Source organism: Salmo salar, chromosome ssa11 (assembly GCF_905237065.1).
Source record: "Salmo salar chromosome ssa11, Ssal_v3.1, whole genome shotgun sequence".
In the NCBI taxonomy this organism is placed as follows: Eukaryota; Metazoa; Chordata; class Actinopteri; order Salmoniformes; family Salmonidae; genus Salmo; species Salmo salar.
Genome location: NC_059452.1, coordinates 43,765,025 through 43,778,448, shown reverse-complemented (window position 1 = coordinate 43,778,448; position 13,424 = coordinate 43,765,025).

The following is a 13,424-nucleotide window of genomic DNA, read 5'->3' as shown; positions in this document are numbered from 1 at the left end:
ATGATATTATTGGAGTAGATCCTGCAACAGTATCAGAGGCCAGGGAGGAGCTATGAAATATAGCAGTGGTTCCCAAACTTTTTATAGTCCTGTACCCCTTCAAACATTCAACCTCCAGCTGCAGCTGCAGCTCTAGCACCAGGGTCAGCACACTCTCAAATGTTGTTTTTTGCCATCATTGTAAGGCTGCCACACACACACTATACGATACATTCATTAAACATAAGAATTCGTTTTTGTCACAACCCGGCTTGTGGGAAGTGAAAAATAGCTCTTATAGGACAAGGGCACAAATAATAATATAATAATAATCAATAAATTAGCTCTTTGTTTAACCATCTTACATATAAAACCTTATTTGTTGATCGAAATTGTGAATAACTCACCACAGGTTAATGAAAAGGGTGTGCTTGAAGGATGCACATAACTCTGCAATGTTGGGTTGTATTGGAGAGACTCAGTCTTAAATAATTTCCCACACACAGTCTGTGCCTGTATTTAGTTTTCATGCTAGTGAGAGCCGAGAATCCACTCTCACATAGGTACGTGGTTGCAAAGGTCATCAGTGTCTTAACAGCACGATTTGCCAAGGCAGGACACTCTGAGCGCAGCCTAATCCAGAAATCTGGCAGTGGCTTCTGATTAAATTCAATTTTCACAGAACCGCTTCTTGCAATTTTGATGAGGCTCTCTTGTTGAGATATCGGTAAGTGGACTGGAGGCAGAGTATGAAAGGGATAACGAATCCAGTTGTTTGTGTCATCCGTTTTGGGAAAGTACCTGCGTTATTGTGCACCCAACTCACTCAGGTGCTTCGCTATTCGCTATATCACGTTTGACATTGTCAGTAAGCCTGAGTTCATTTGCACACACAAAAAAAATACAATGACGGAAAGACCTGTGTGTTGTCATTGTTAATGCAGACAGAGAAGAGCTCCAACTTCTTAATCATAGCCTCAATTTTGTCCCGCACATTGAATAGAGTTGTGGAGAGTACCTGTACTCCCAGATTCAGGTCATTCAGGCGAGAAAAAACATCCCCCAGATAGGCCAGTCATTTGAGAAACTCGTCATCATGCAAGCAGTCAGACAAGTGAAAATTATGGTCAGAAAAAAAACTTTAAGCCGTCTCTCAATTAAAAAAAACATGTCAATAGTTTGCCCCTTGATAACCAGCGCACTTCTGTATGTAAAAGTATGTATGTAAAAGCGTTACATGGTGGCTGCCCATATCATTGCATAGTGCAGAAAATACACGAGAATTCAGGGGCCTTGCTTTAACAAAGTTAACCATTTTCACTGTGGTGTTGAAAACGTCTTTCAAGCTGTCAGGCATTCCCTTGGCAGCAAGAGCTTCTCGGTGGATGCTGCAGTGTACCCAAGTGACGTCGGGAACAACTGCTTGCACACACACATTACCACTCCACTATGTCTCCCTGTCATAGCTTTTGCGGCATCAGTACAGATACCAACACATCTTGACCACCAAAGTTAATTTGATGTCACAAAGCTGTCCAGTACTTTAAAAATATCCTCTCCCGTTGTCCTGGTTTCCAGTGGTTTGCAGAAGAGGATGTTTTCCTTATTTGACCCCATATAAACGGAACGGACATATACCAGGAGTTGTGTCAGGCCCGCCACATCTGTTGACTCATCCAACTGTAACGCATTGAATTCACTGGCTTGTATGCGAAGCAGTAATTGTTTCAATACATCTCCTGCCATTTTACTGATGCGTCGTGAAACAGTGTTGTTTGATGAAGGCATTGTCTGTATAGTTTTTTTTTGCCTTTTCCCCCAGCATTGTCCCAGCCATATCCGCAGCAGCAGGAAGAATTAAGTCATCCACAATAGTATGGGGCTTGCCTGTCCTAGCCACTCGGTAGCTCACCATATAAGACGCTTCTAGACCCTTCTTATTAATGGTATCTATTGCTTTTATACATGCCTTACTATTCGAAAGTCGTCTTAATTCTCGCTCAAAAAACTCCTGTGGCTTATTATCCAGAAACTGGCAGTAGGTTTGGGAGTTGAGTTTCAGTCCATCTTCAACCCGAACAGGTCCAACTACCTCATCCTCAATGATAGCAGTCCATACCAGTACCCCCCCTTCACCTTGCTGGCACCTGACTCAAAGTGGTGCCCTGTGTCCATTACTGATCCAGCCACGGGCCCATCCATTTGGTCCATCAAGAGTCACTTTCATTTCATCTGTCCATAAAACCTTTGAAAAATCTGTCTTCAGGTATTTCTTTGCCCAATCTTGACGCTTCAACTTGTGAATCTTATTCAGTGTTGGTCTTGTTTCAGTCTTCTTGACCTTGGCCATGTCTCTGAGCACTTGACACCTTGTACTTTTGAACACTCCAGGTAGGTTGCAGTTCTGGAATACGGTGGCACTGGAGGATAATAGGTTCCTGGTAGTTTGACGTTTAATTCTTCTCAAGTCTTTTGCAGTTAATTTGCGCCTTTTCGTCCCCATGCGTTTTTTGCGCCCCAGTTGACTATTCGCAACAAAACGTTTGAATGTCCGGTGTTCACACCTCAATAGTTTAGTTATTTAAAGAGTGTCGCATCCGTCTGAAAGGCATTTTACATTTTTGGCTTTTCAGTGTCAGTTAAATTTCTTTTTTGGCCCATTTTACCTGAGCTAATGAGGCTGCCTAATAATTATGCACACCTTGATATAAGGTGTTATTCACTTTCGCCACACCCTTCCTCATTACACAAATACATATCACCTGAAAATGATTAAATCCAATAAGCATTCAAGTTTATATGGTTTGGAGTTTGAAAATGTGAATAGCAACAATGATAAGATCAGAATACTCACTTGCCTAATAATTGTGCACGCAGTGTAGATATTCCATAAAAAAACAGCTGTTTCCACCTACAGTAGTCATTTACAACATTAACAATGTCCACACTGTATTTCTGATCAATTTGATGTTATTTTAATGGACAAAAAATGTGCTTTTCTTTAAAAAATAAGGACATTTCTAAGTGACCCCAAACTTTTGAACGGTAGTGTAAGTGAACCCCAAATCAATGTAGTTCATCATATTTGCGCCTCTTTGATGGTCCAAAGTCCCTGTCTGTTGTTCAGTGCTTTCCCGGGTAAGGGGGCAGGAGCTCTTCGGCTGCATCAGATTCACAACTGTCAGTGTCCATTCTAGCTGGGCTAACAACAAATGTAGAATTACTGATGCTAGCATTGGATGTGCTTGTGGAAGCAGAACAACTTGTGTAGTCGACAGGTGCAGGTGTAGTACTGCTGGTAGTAGCAGTATTACCAGTAGAGCTGGTATGTGTCTCTATGGACGCAAGCCTTCCTTTTTTTAACCATTTATCAATTTTCGAGCAAACGGAATGAGCTGCAGCTACGTTTGGCTACATATGGACCATTGGTGGAATTCCCGCGAGAGAGTAACGGTTAATGTGATTGGATGTTAATTATTTGAAAAGGCTACCTGTATTTGACATTGTGTTGTTATTTCGCTGAACACTAGATGGTTTAATTTTATTTTTGGCAGTGAAATGAGGCTACTCAGGCGAGAAAAATACCTCACCCAAAATGTATAGCCCTGCTGAAAAATATAAACGGACTGATTGAAAATGTGAAGGAAAAAAACAAGACATTTTCAATTTTAATTGTATTTTTTTATGTGAATCACATTTTTATTTGGCGTACCCCCGACGGCATTGCGCGTCCCACTCCCCCAGATTGGGAATACCTGAAAAATAGGAATAATTTCAACCTAATGTGGAGTTTAAGTTGAGTACATAGGGATTGCTTTAATTCATTACACTATCAAATGCAGCCTGGCTACTATATATCCTATACCTCATATATCTCCTACAGCTCCTTAAGCTAAAAAAGCTAATATAGCTCCTATAGCTAATATATCTCCTATAGCTAATATATCCCATTGCTAATATATCTCCTATAGCTAATATATATCCCATTGCTAATATAGCTCGTATAGCTAATAAATCTCCTATAGTCCTTAATCTCCTATAGCTCCTATGGCTAATATATATTTCTTATAGCTCCTATATCTCCTATAACTGTTAAATCTCCAATAGTTCCTATAGCTCATATATCTCCTATATCTCCTATAGCTAATATATATACTATAGCTCCTATATCTTCTATAGCTAATATATCTCCTATAGCTCCTATATCTCATATAGCTCCTGTATCTCCTATAGCTCCTGTATCTTCTATAGCTAATTTTGTTCCTATAGCTCCTATATCTGCTATAGGTCCTATATCTCCTATATCTCCTATGTCTCCTATAGTTAATATATCTCTCATAGCTCCTATAGCGAATATAATTCCTATATCTCCTATAGCTCCTACAACAAATATATATCCTATAGTTCCTATAGCTCCAATATCTCATATTGCTAATATATCTCCTTTATCTCCTATAGTTAATATATCTATTATAGCTCCAATGTCTCCTATAGCTCCTATAGATAATATATCTCCTATATCTCCTAATGCTTATATATCTCCTACATCTCCTATGGCTCCTATAACTAATATTTATCCTATAGTTCCTATAGCTCTTATATCTCCTATAGCTCCTATAGTTCCTATAACTTATATATCTCCTACAGTTCCTATGTCTCCTATAGCTAATATATCTCCTATATCTCCTATAGCTAATATATATACTATAGCTCCTATATCTCCTATAGCTAATATATCTCCTATAGCTCCTATATCTCATATAGCTCCTGTATCTCCTATAGCTCCTGTATCTCCTATAGCTAATATTGTTCCTATAGCTCCTATATCTACTATAGCTCCTATATCTCCTATGTCTCCTATAGCTCCTATAGCTAATATATCTCTCATAGCTCCTATAGCTAATATAATTCCTATATCTACTATAGCTGCTATAACAAATATATATCCTATAGCTAATATATCTCCTATATCTCCTATAGTTCCTATAGCTAATATATCTCCTATAGCTCCTGTCTCCTATTGCTCCTGTAGATAATATATCTCCTATATCTCCTAATGCTAATATATCTCCTATATCTCCTATAACTAATATTTCTCCTATAGTTCCTATAGCTCTTATATCTCCTATAGCTCCTATATCTCCTATAGCTCCTATATCTCCTGTAGTTCCTATAACTAATATATTTCCTATAGTTCCTATGTCTCCTATAGCTCTTATAGCTAATATATATCCTATAGTTCCTATAACTAATATATCTCCTATAGTTCCTATGTCTCCTATAGCTCTTATAGCTAATATATATCCTATAGCTCCTATAGCTAATATATCTCCTATAGCGCCTATAGCTCTTTGTTTTATTTAACCTTTATTTAACTAGAACAAATTCTTATTTACAATTACGGCCTACCAAAAGGCAAAAGGCCTCCTGCGGGGACTGGTCTGAGATTAAAAATAAATAAATAAATAAAATATAAATATACGACAAAACACACATCATGACAAGAGAGACAACACTACATAAAGAGAGACCTAAGACAACAACATAGCATGGCAGCAACACAACATGACAACATGGTAGCCACACAACATGGTAGCAGCACAAAACATGGTACAAACATTGTTGGGCACAGACAACAGCACAATGGGCAAGAAGGTAGAGACAACAATACATCTCACAAAGCAGCCACAACTGTCATTAAGAGTGTCCATGATTGAGTCTGAATGAAGAGATGGAGATAAAACTGTCCAGTTTGAGTGTTTGTTGCAGCTCGTTCCAGTCGCTAGCTGCAGCGAACTGAAAAGAGGAGTGACCCAGGGATATGTGTGCTTTGGGGACCTTTAATAAGGTAGTTGTTACCAAACTGTGTACATCAAGCTGCCTCAGGCTACAAAAACAGGAGATAGGCTTACGCCACTCACCACTCAGTCATATTAGGGAGTCCTCGCTAATTTTAATTTACACCACTCAGATTCATGAATGCATTCCAAATAGACAGCTCACATCCCTCTCGCTCTCTTTCTTACACATACACACACAGTACATTTCATTAGCACTTCTTGTTGTTCATCAGCAGACTACACTTTGGCGCACCGCCTCCTCCTGCGTTAAGCCCCCCTCACTCCCTGAGGCCGGTCTGGCTCGTCGACCGACGTGAAAAGCATGTCGCGGTTGTTTCTTCATGGTAGGTGGTTTAGTCACTGGCAGGGAACAGGGCTGGAGGGCAGGGTGGTTGGAACACACACAGCCACAAACACACACCTCACCTGAGCACATACTAACATTCCATTTAGCAGAAGGCTAACACTTGAACCCTCTGGCAGCAGATCTACATACCAGGGTTATACCATAGACTAATAATTGTATGACAAATGCCGTTCATAGTCATGGCATCCATTGACTAGTAATTGAATATTTTATGATACAAACCATTATTTTGATTGGCTATGCAAACTGACAGTTAACTAACATAACATTGAACTTACCTAAGGCTCTGCATCCTTTGACATGATGATGTAGCACAGCATGGCAATAGCAGAAATGTCTAACTTTCTAACCTGCTTGTTGGCAAAAACATGCTAGAGCCTGTTGCATCCTAATTGGTTTAGGATGAGTGTAATTGTTGTTCCCTTTGCATGCAAATGGAAGAAATCTCTGTTAAGTCTATTATTATCAGCTTGACAACAGGGATTCGGAGGAAACTGCTTAACATGGCTAATATTGCACTATATCAACATTTTTTTTTAAAGGCCTCAGTCTCATAAAAAAATACAATAATTTGTTTGAAAATAATGTAAAAGAAAACCAACAAGAGTATCTTGGCACACATAGGAGGGAGATATAGGATATATAGGAGATATAGGATATATAGTAGATATAGGATATATAGGAGCTATAGGATATATAGGAAATATAGGAGTTATAGGAGATATAAGAGATATAGGAGATATATAAGTTATAGGATATATAGTAGTTATAGGAGATATATGATATGTAGTTGATATATGAGTTATAGGTGATATAGGATATATATGAGTTATAGGAGATATAGAAGTTATAGGAGATATGAGTTATAGGATATATAGGATATATAGTATATATAGGAGATATAGGAGCTATAGGATATATAGGAGCTTTAGGAGATAGAGTAGTTATAGGAGATATAGGATATATAGGAGATGTATGAGTTATAGGAGATAAAGCAGCTATAGGAGATGTAGTAGCTATACGAGATATATTAGCTATAGAAGATATTGGAGATATAGGAGCTATAGGAGATATAGTAGCTATAGGAGATATATGAGCTATAGGAGATATAGGAGATTTAGGAGCTATAGGAGATATAGAAGATATATGAGCTATAGGAGATATGGGAGCTATAGGAGATATATGAGCTATAGGAGATATAGGAGCTATAAGAGATATATGAGCTATAGGAGATATAGGAGATTTAGGAGCTATAGGAGATATAGGAGATATATGAGCTATAGGAGATATAGTAGCTATAGGAGATATAGGAGCTATACGAGCAATGGGAGATATAGGAGCTATAGGCGATTTGGGAGCTATAGGCGATATAGGAGATGTAGGCAATATAGTAGCTATATGAGATATAGGGGCTATAGGAGATATAGAAGATATATGAGCTATATTAGATATAGGATATGTAGGAGATATATGAGTTATAGAAGATATAGTAGCTATAGGAGATATAGGAGATATATGAGCTGTAGGAGATATAGTAGCTATAGGAGATATACGAGCTATAGGAGATATAGGAGATATATGAGCTGTAGGAGATATAGTAGCTATAGGAGATATACGAGCTATAGGAGATATAGGAGCTATAGGCGATATAGGAGATATAGCAGCTGTAGGAGCTATAGCATATATAGTAGCTATAGGAGTTATAGGAGCAATAGGAGATATATGAGCTATGGGAGATATAGGAGCTATACCAGCTATAGGAGATATATCAGATATAGGAGATTTACCAGCTATAGGAGCTATAGGATATATACCAGCTATATGATATATAGGAGATATTCCAGATATAGGAGTTATAGGAGCTATAGGAGGAGATATACCAGCTATAGGAGCTATAGGTGATATACCAGCTATAGGAGATATACCAGCTATAGGAGCTATAGGAGATATAGGAGATATAGGAGCTATATGAGATATAGGAGATATACCAGCTATAGGAGATATACCAGCTATATGAGATATAGAAGATATACCAGCTATAGGAGATATTCCAGCTATAGGAAATAAACCAGCTATATGAGATATAGGATATATACCAGCTATAGGAGATATAGGAGATATACCAGCTATAGGAGACATAGGAGATATAGGAGATATACCAGCTATAGGAAATATAGGAGATATACCAGCTATAGGAGATATACCAGCTATAGGAGATATACCAGCTATAGGAGATATAAGAGATATGCCAGCTATTGGAGATATAGGAGATATACCAGCTGTTAGAGATATAGGAGATATACCAGATATAGGAGATATACCAGCTATAGGAGATATAGGAGCTATAGGAGATATAGAAGATACACCAGCTTTAGGCAATATAGGAGATATACCAGCTATAGGAGATAAAAAATAATCTGCTGTCTCAGCCACTGTCTGTCACCAAGGGAGTACCCCAAGGCTCAATCCTAGGCACCACGCTCTTCTCAATTTACATCAACAACATAGCTCAGGCAGTAGGAAGTGCTCTCATCCATTTATATGCAGATGATACAGTCTTATATCCAGCTGGCCCTTCCCCGGATTTTGTGTTAAATGCTCTACAAAGAAGCTTTATTAGTGTCCAACAAGCTTTCTCTACCCTTAACCTTGTTCTGAACACCTCCAACACAAAGGTCATGTGGTTTGGTAAGAAGAATGCCCCTCTCCCCACAGGTGTGATTGCTACCTCTGAGGGTTTAGAGCTTAAGGTAGTCACCTCATACAAGTACTTGGGAGTATGGATAGATGGTATATTGTCCTTCTCTCAGCACATATCAAGCAGGCTAAAGTTAAATCTAGACTTGGGTTTCCTCTATTGTAATTGCTCCTCTTTCACCCCAGCTGCCAAACTAATCCTGATTCAGATGACCATCCTACCCATGCTAGATTATAGAAACATAATTTATAGATCGGCAGGTAAGGGTGCTCTCGAGCGGCAAGATGTTCTTTACCATTCGGCCATCAGATTTGCCACTAATTCTCATTATAGGACACGTCACTGCACTCTATACTCTGTAAACTGGTCATCTCTGTATACCCGTCGCAAGACCCACTGGTTGATGCTTATTTATAAAACCCTCTTAGGCCTCACTCCCCCCTATCTGAGATATCTACTGCAGCCCTCATCCTCCACATACAACACCTGTTCTGCCAGTCACATTCTGTTAAAACTTCTTTGGGACTGGGGGGCAGTATTGAGTAGCTTGGATGAATAAGGTGCCCAGAGTAAACTGCCTGCTACTCAGGCCCAAAAGCTAGAATATGCATATAATTAGTAGATTTGGATAGAAAACACTCTGAAGTTTCTAAAACTGTTTGAATGATGTCTGTGAGTATAACAGCACTCATATGGCAGGCAAACACCTGAGAAAAAATCCAACCAGGAGGTGGGAAATCTGTGGTTTGTAGTTTTTCAAGTGCTTGCCTATCCAATATAGTGTCTATGGGGTCATATTGCACTTCCTAAGGCTTCCACTAGATGTCAACAGTCTTTAGAACGTTGTTTCAGGCTTCTACTGTGAAGGGGGAGAGAATAAGAGCAGTTTGAATCAGGGGTCTGGCAGAATGCCATGAGCTAAGTCTCGCGCGCGGCCGTGACGTGAGCTGCGTTCCCTTTCATTTCTAAAGACAACGGAATTGCCCGGTTGGAATATTATTGAAGATTTATGATAAAAACATCCTAAAGATTGATTCTATACATGTTTCTACGAACGTTAATGGAACTTTTTTAAACTTTTCGTCTGGACTAAACGCGCGAAAAAAAGGAGGTATTTGGACATATATGATGGACTTTATCGAACAAAACAAAAATGTATTGTGGACCTGGGATTCCTGGGAGTGCATTCCAATGAAGAACATCAAATGTAAGTGAATATTTATAACGCTATTTCTGAGTTTTGTGACACCGCTCCTTGGTTGGGAAATGGCTGTATGGTTTTCTGTGGCTAGGCGCAGACCTAACATAATTGCATGGTGTGCTTTTACCGTAAAACTTTTTTGAAATCTGACACAGCGGTTGCATTAAGGAGAAGTTTATCTTTAATTGTATGTGTAACACTTGTATCTTTTATCAATGTTTATGATGAGTATTTCTGTAATTTGATGTGGCTCTCTGCACTTTCACCGGATGTTTGTTTGAGACAATGCATTTCTGAACATAATGCACCAATTTCAAATGAGGTTTTTGGACATAAAGTTGAACTTTATCGAACAAAACACACATTTATTGTCTAACATGGAGTCCTGGGAGTGCCATCTGGGGAAGATCATCAAAGGTTAGTGATTAATTTTAATGCTATTTCTGTCTTTTGTGACACCTCTCCTTCTTTGGAAAATGGCTGCATGGTTTTCTGTCGCTAGGCGCTGACCTAACATAATCGCAAGGTGTGCTTTCGCCGTAAAGCCTTTTTGAAATCAGACACGGTGGCTGGATTAACAAGAAGTTTCTCTTTAAAATGGTCTATAATACATGTATGTTTGAGGAATTTTAATTATGAGATTTCTGTTGTTTTGAATTTGGTGCCCTGCAATTTTACTGGCTGTTGTCGAGGTGGGACGCTAGGTTATCCCAGAGAGAATAACCTGTTTGGGTTAGGGGGCAGTATTTTCACGTCCGGATGACAAGCGTGCCCAAAGTTAACCGCCTGCTACTCAGGCCCAGAAGCAAGGATATGTATAGAGGTAGATTTGGATAGATTTGGATAGAAAACACTCTAAAGTTTCTAAAACTGTTAAAATAATGTCTGTGAGTATAACAGAACTTATTTGGCAGGTGAAACCCAGAGGACAAACCATCCAGGATTTTTTTTTTCTAGTTCACTGTGTTTTCAATTGGTTTTCTATGGGAACCTAGATTTCTGTGGCACTTGGTTGCAGTTCCTATTGCTTCCACTAGATGTCAACAGTCTTTAGAAATTGGTTGATGTTTTTCTTTCGAGAAATGAAGAAGTACGGCTATTCAGAACAAGGGTCCAGCCTAGTGCTCTCTAATGTTTTGGTGCGCGTGACCTGGAACGTGCTTCACTTTGTTTTCGTCCGGTATTGAACACAGTTTATCCCGTCTTAAATTTTATCGATTATTTACGTTTTAAAATATCTAAAGTTGGATTAGGAAAGTTGTTTGAAATGTTTTGACAAAGTTTACAGGTAACTTATTAGATATTTTGAAGTCATATTGGGTGAGCTGGAACCGGTGTTTATCTGAATCAAACGCGGCAAATAAATGGACATTTTGGAGATATAACGACGGGATTAATCGAACAAAAGGACCATTTGTGATGTTTATGGGACATATTGGAGTGCCAACAGAAGAAGCTCTTCAAAGGTAAGGCATGAATTATATCGTTATTTCTGAGTTTTGTGTCGCGCCTGGCGGGTTGAAATATGATTGCCATGTGTTTGTTTGATGGGGTGCTGTCCTCAGATAATCGCATGGTTTGCTTTCGCTGTAAAGCCTTTTTTAAATCTGACACGGTGGCTAGATTAACAAGAAGTTAAGCTTTAATTTGGTGTATTGCACTTGTGAATGTATGAAAGTTAAATATTTCTAATAATTCTTTTTGAATTTCGCGCTCTTCAATTTCACAGGATGTTGTGGAAACGTTCCGCTAGCAGAACCCCTAGCCGTAAAAGGTTTTAAGACTATATCCAAGTGCTTATTAATGTCAATGGTTGTGAAAGCTCAGAATACAATACTGTACCATCTATGGAGTAGTGACAGTACATAGCAATGTTGTACAGAGGAACCATTCATAATTCAATAGATATGGATGGATGGATTCTTGAACAAGCAACACACATTCATCTATTATGATTAGGAGGGCTTAGAGATGTAGGTTACTGTAATAAATACAAGCATGTTGTATATGAATGACATGGATTCATGTGGCAGGGATGTGTCTGCTGTCTAAGAGACCGGGCGGGAATCAGGTGCCTGCTGGGATTTTAAAGTAAAACCACAACACATGGATACCCTATAGATTCAGTACCAGGAAGTAGAACAGTTGGAAGTTCTCTCCAGAGAATCTCTAAAGTGAAATGTCTGCTGCCTGTGACGTCTCCGACTCTGTCATATCAAGCTAACAGGCATGATTTATGTGTGCACTGGCTCTTTTCCCCCAGAATGGATCGATACATCTCAGGCACTGACATGCTGTTACGATCAAAGCATAAGGGGGACCTGTTCATAATTCTACACAGCTAATGTCTTAGCTTCCATTAACCCTATACGTGCAAACAAGAGACACATAATTTAAAACTAGCTGCTATGGCAAGATGAAGACAACAAAATTGACCCAGGGTTTATGCTCCATATTGCAGGTTGCGTGATACATTATGAATATCAACAATAGCTGAGTTGCTAAGTGTGGGTGTGTGCAAATAGTAGTCTTTATATAGACTTATACAAATGCCTTCAGAAAGCATTATTCAAATATTGTTGTGTTACAGCCTGAATTCAAAATGGATTACATAGATTTTGTCCCTCCTCCATCTACACACATTACCCCATAATGACAAAGGGAAAACAGGTTTTTAGACATTTTTGCAAATGTATTTGGCAGCAATTACATCTGTTAGTCTTTCTGGGTAAGTCTTTAAGAGCTTTGCACACCTGGAGTGTACAATATTTGCACATTATTCTTTATAAAATTCTTCAAGCTCTGTCAAGTTGGTTGTTGATCATTGCTAGAAAGCCATTTTCAAGTCTCTTGCCATAGATTTGTAAAAATGATTCCATTTTCAAATTATGGGGTATTGTGTGTAGGCCAGTGACACAAAATCTCAATGTAATCCATTTTAAGTTCAGGCTGTAACACAACAAAGTGTGGAGAAGTCAAGAGATGTGAAAACATTCTGAAGGCACTGTATATGGAGATGTAGGCATTGGAGCTATGCCACAATAACATTTAAATTCTAAACATATTAAGATAGACATATGAAGGCATTATAGCTTATGGTGAAGTGTAGCGTAGGATATGTATACCGTAGACATATATAATGTACACATGAAATGTGGCCTTGTGGGTAGAGTGTCTGACCTGAGATTCTAAGGTTGGGAGTTCGATCTCCAGCCGAGTCATATAAAATAAATTGGACCCGATACATAAAGGTGATGTATTGGGGCTAATGCCCTGCGATAGACTAGCGTCCTGTCAAGCTGCTATAGAAACAGGGGCAGGCTCCTGCTCCAATGAGCC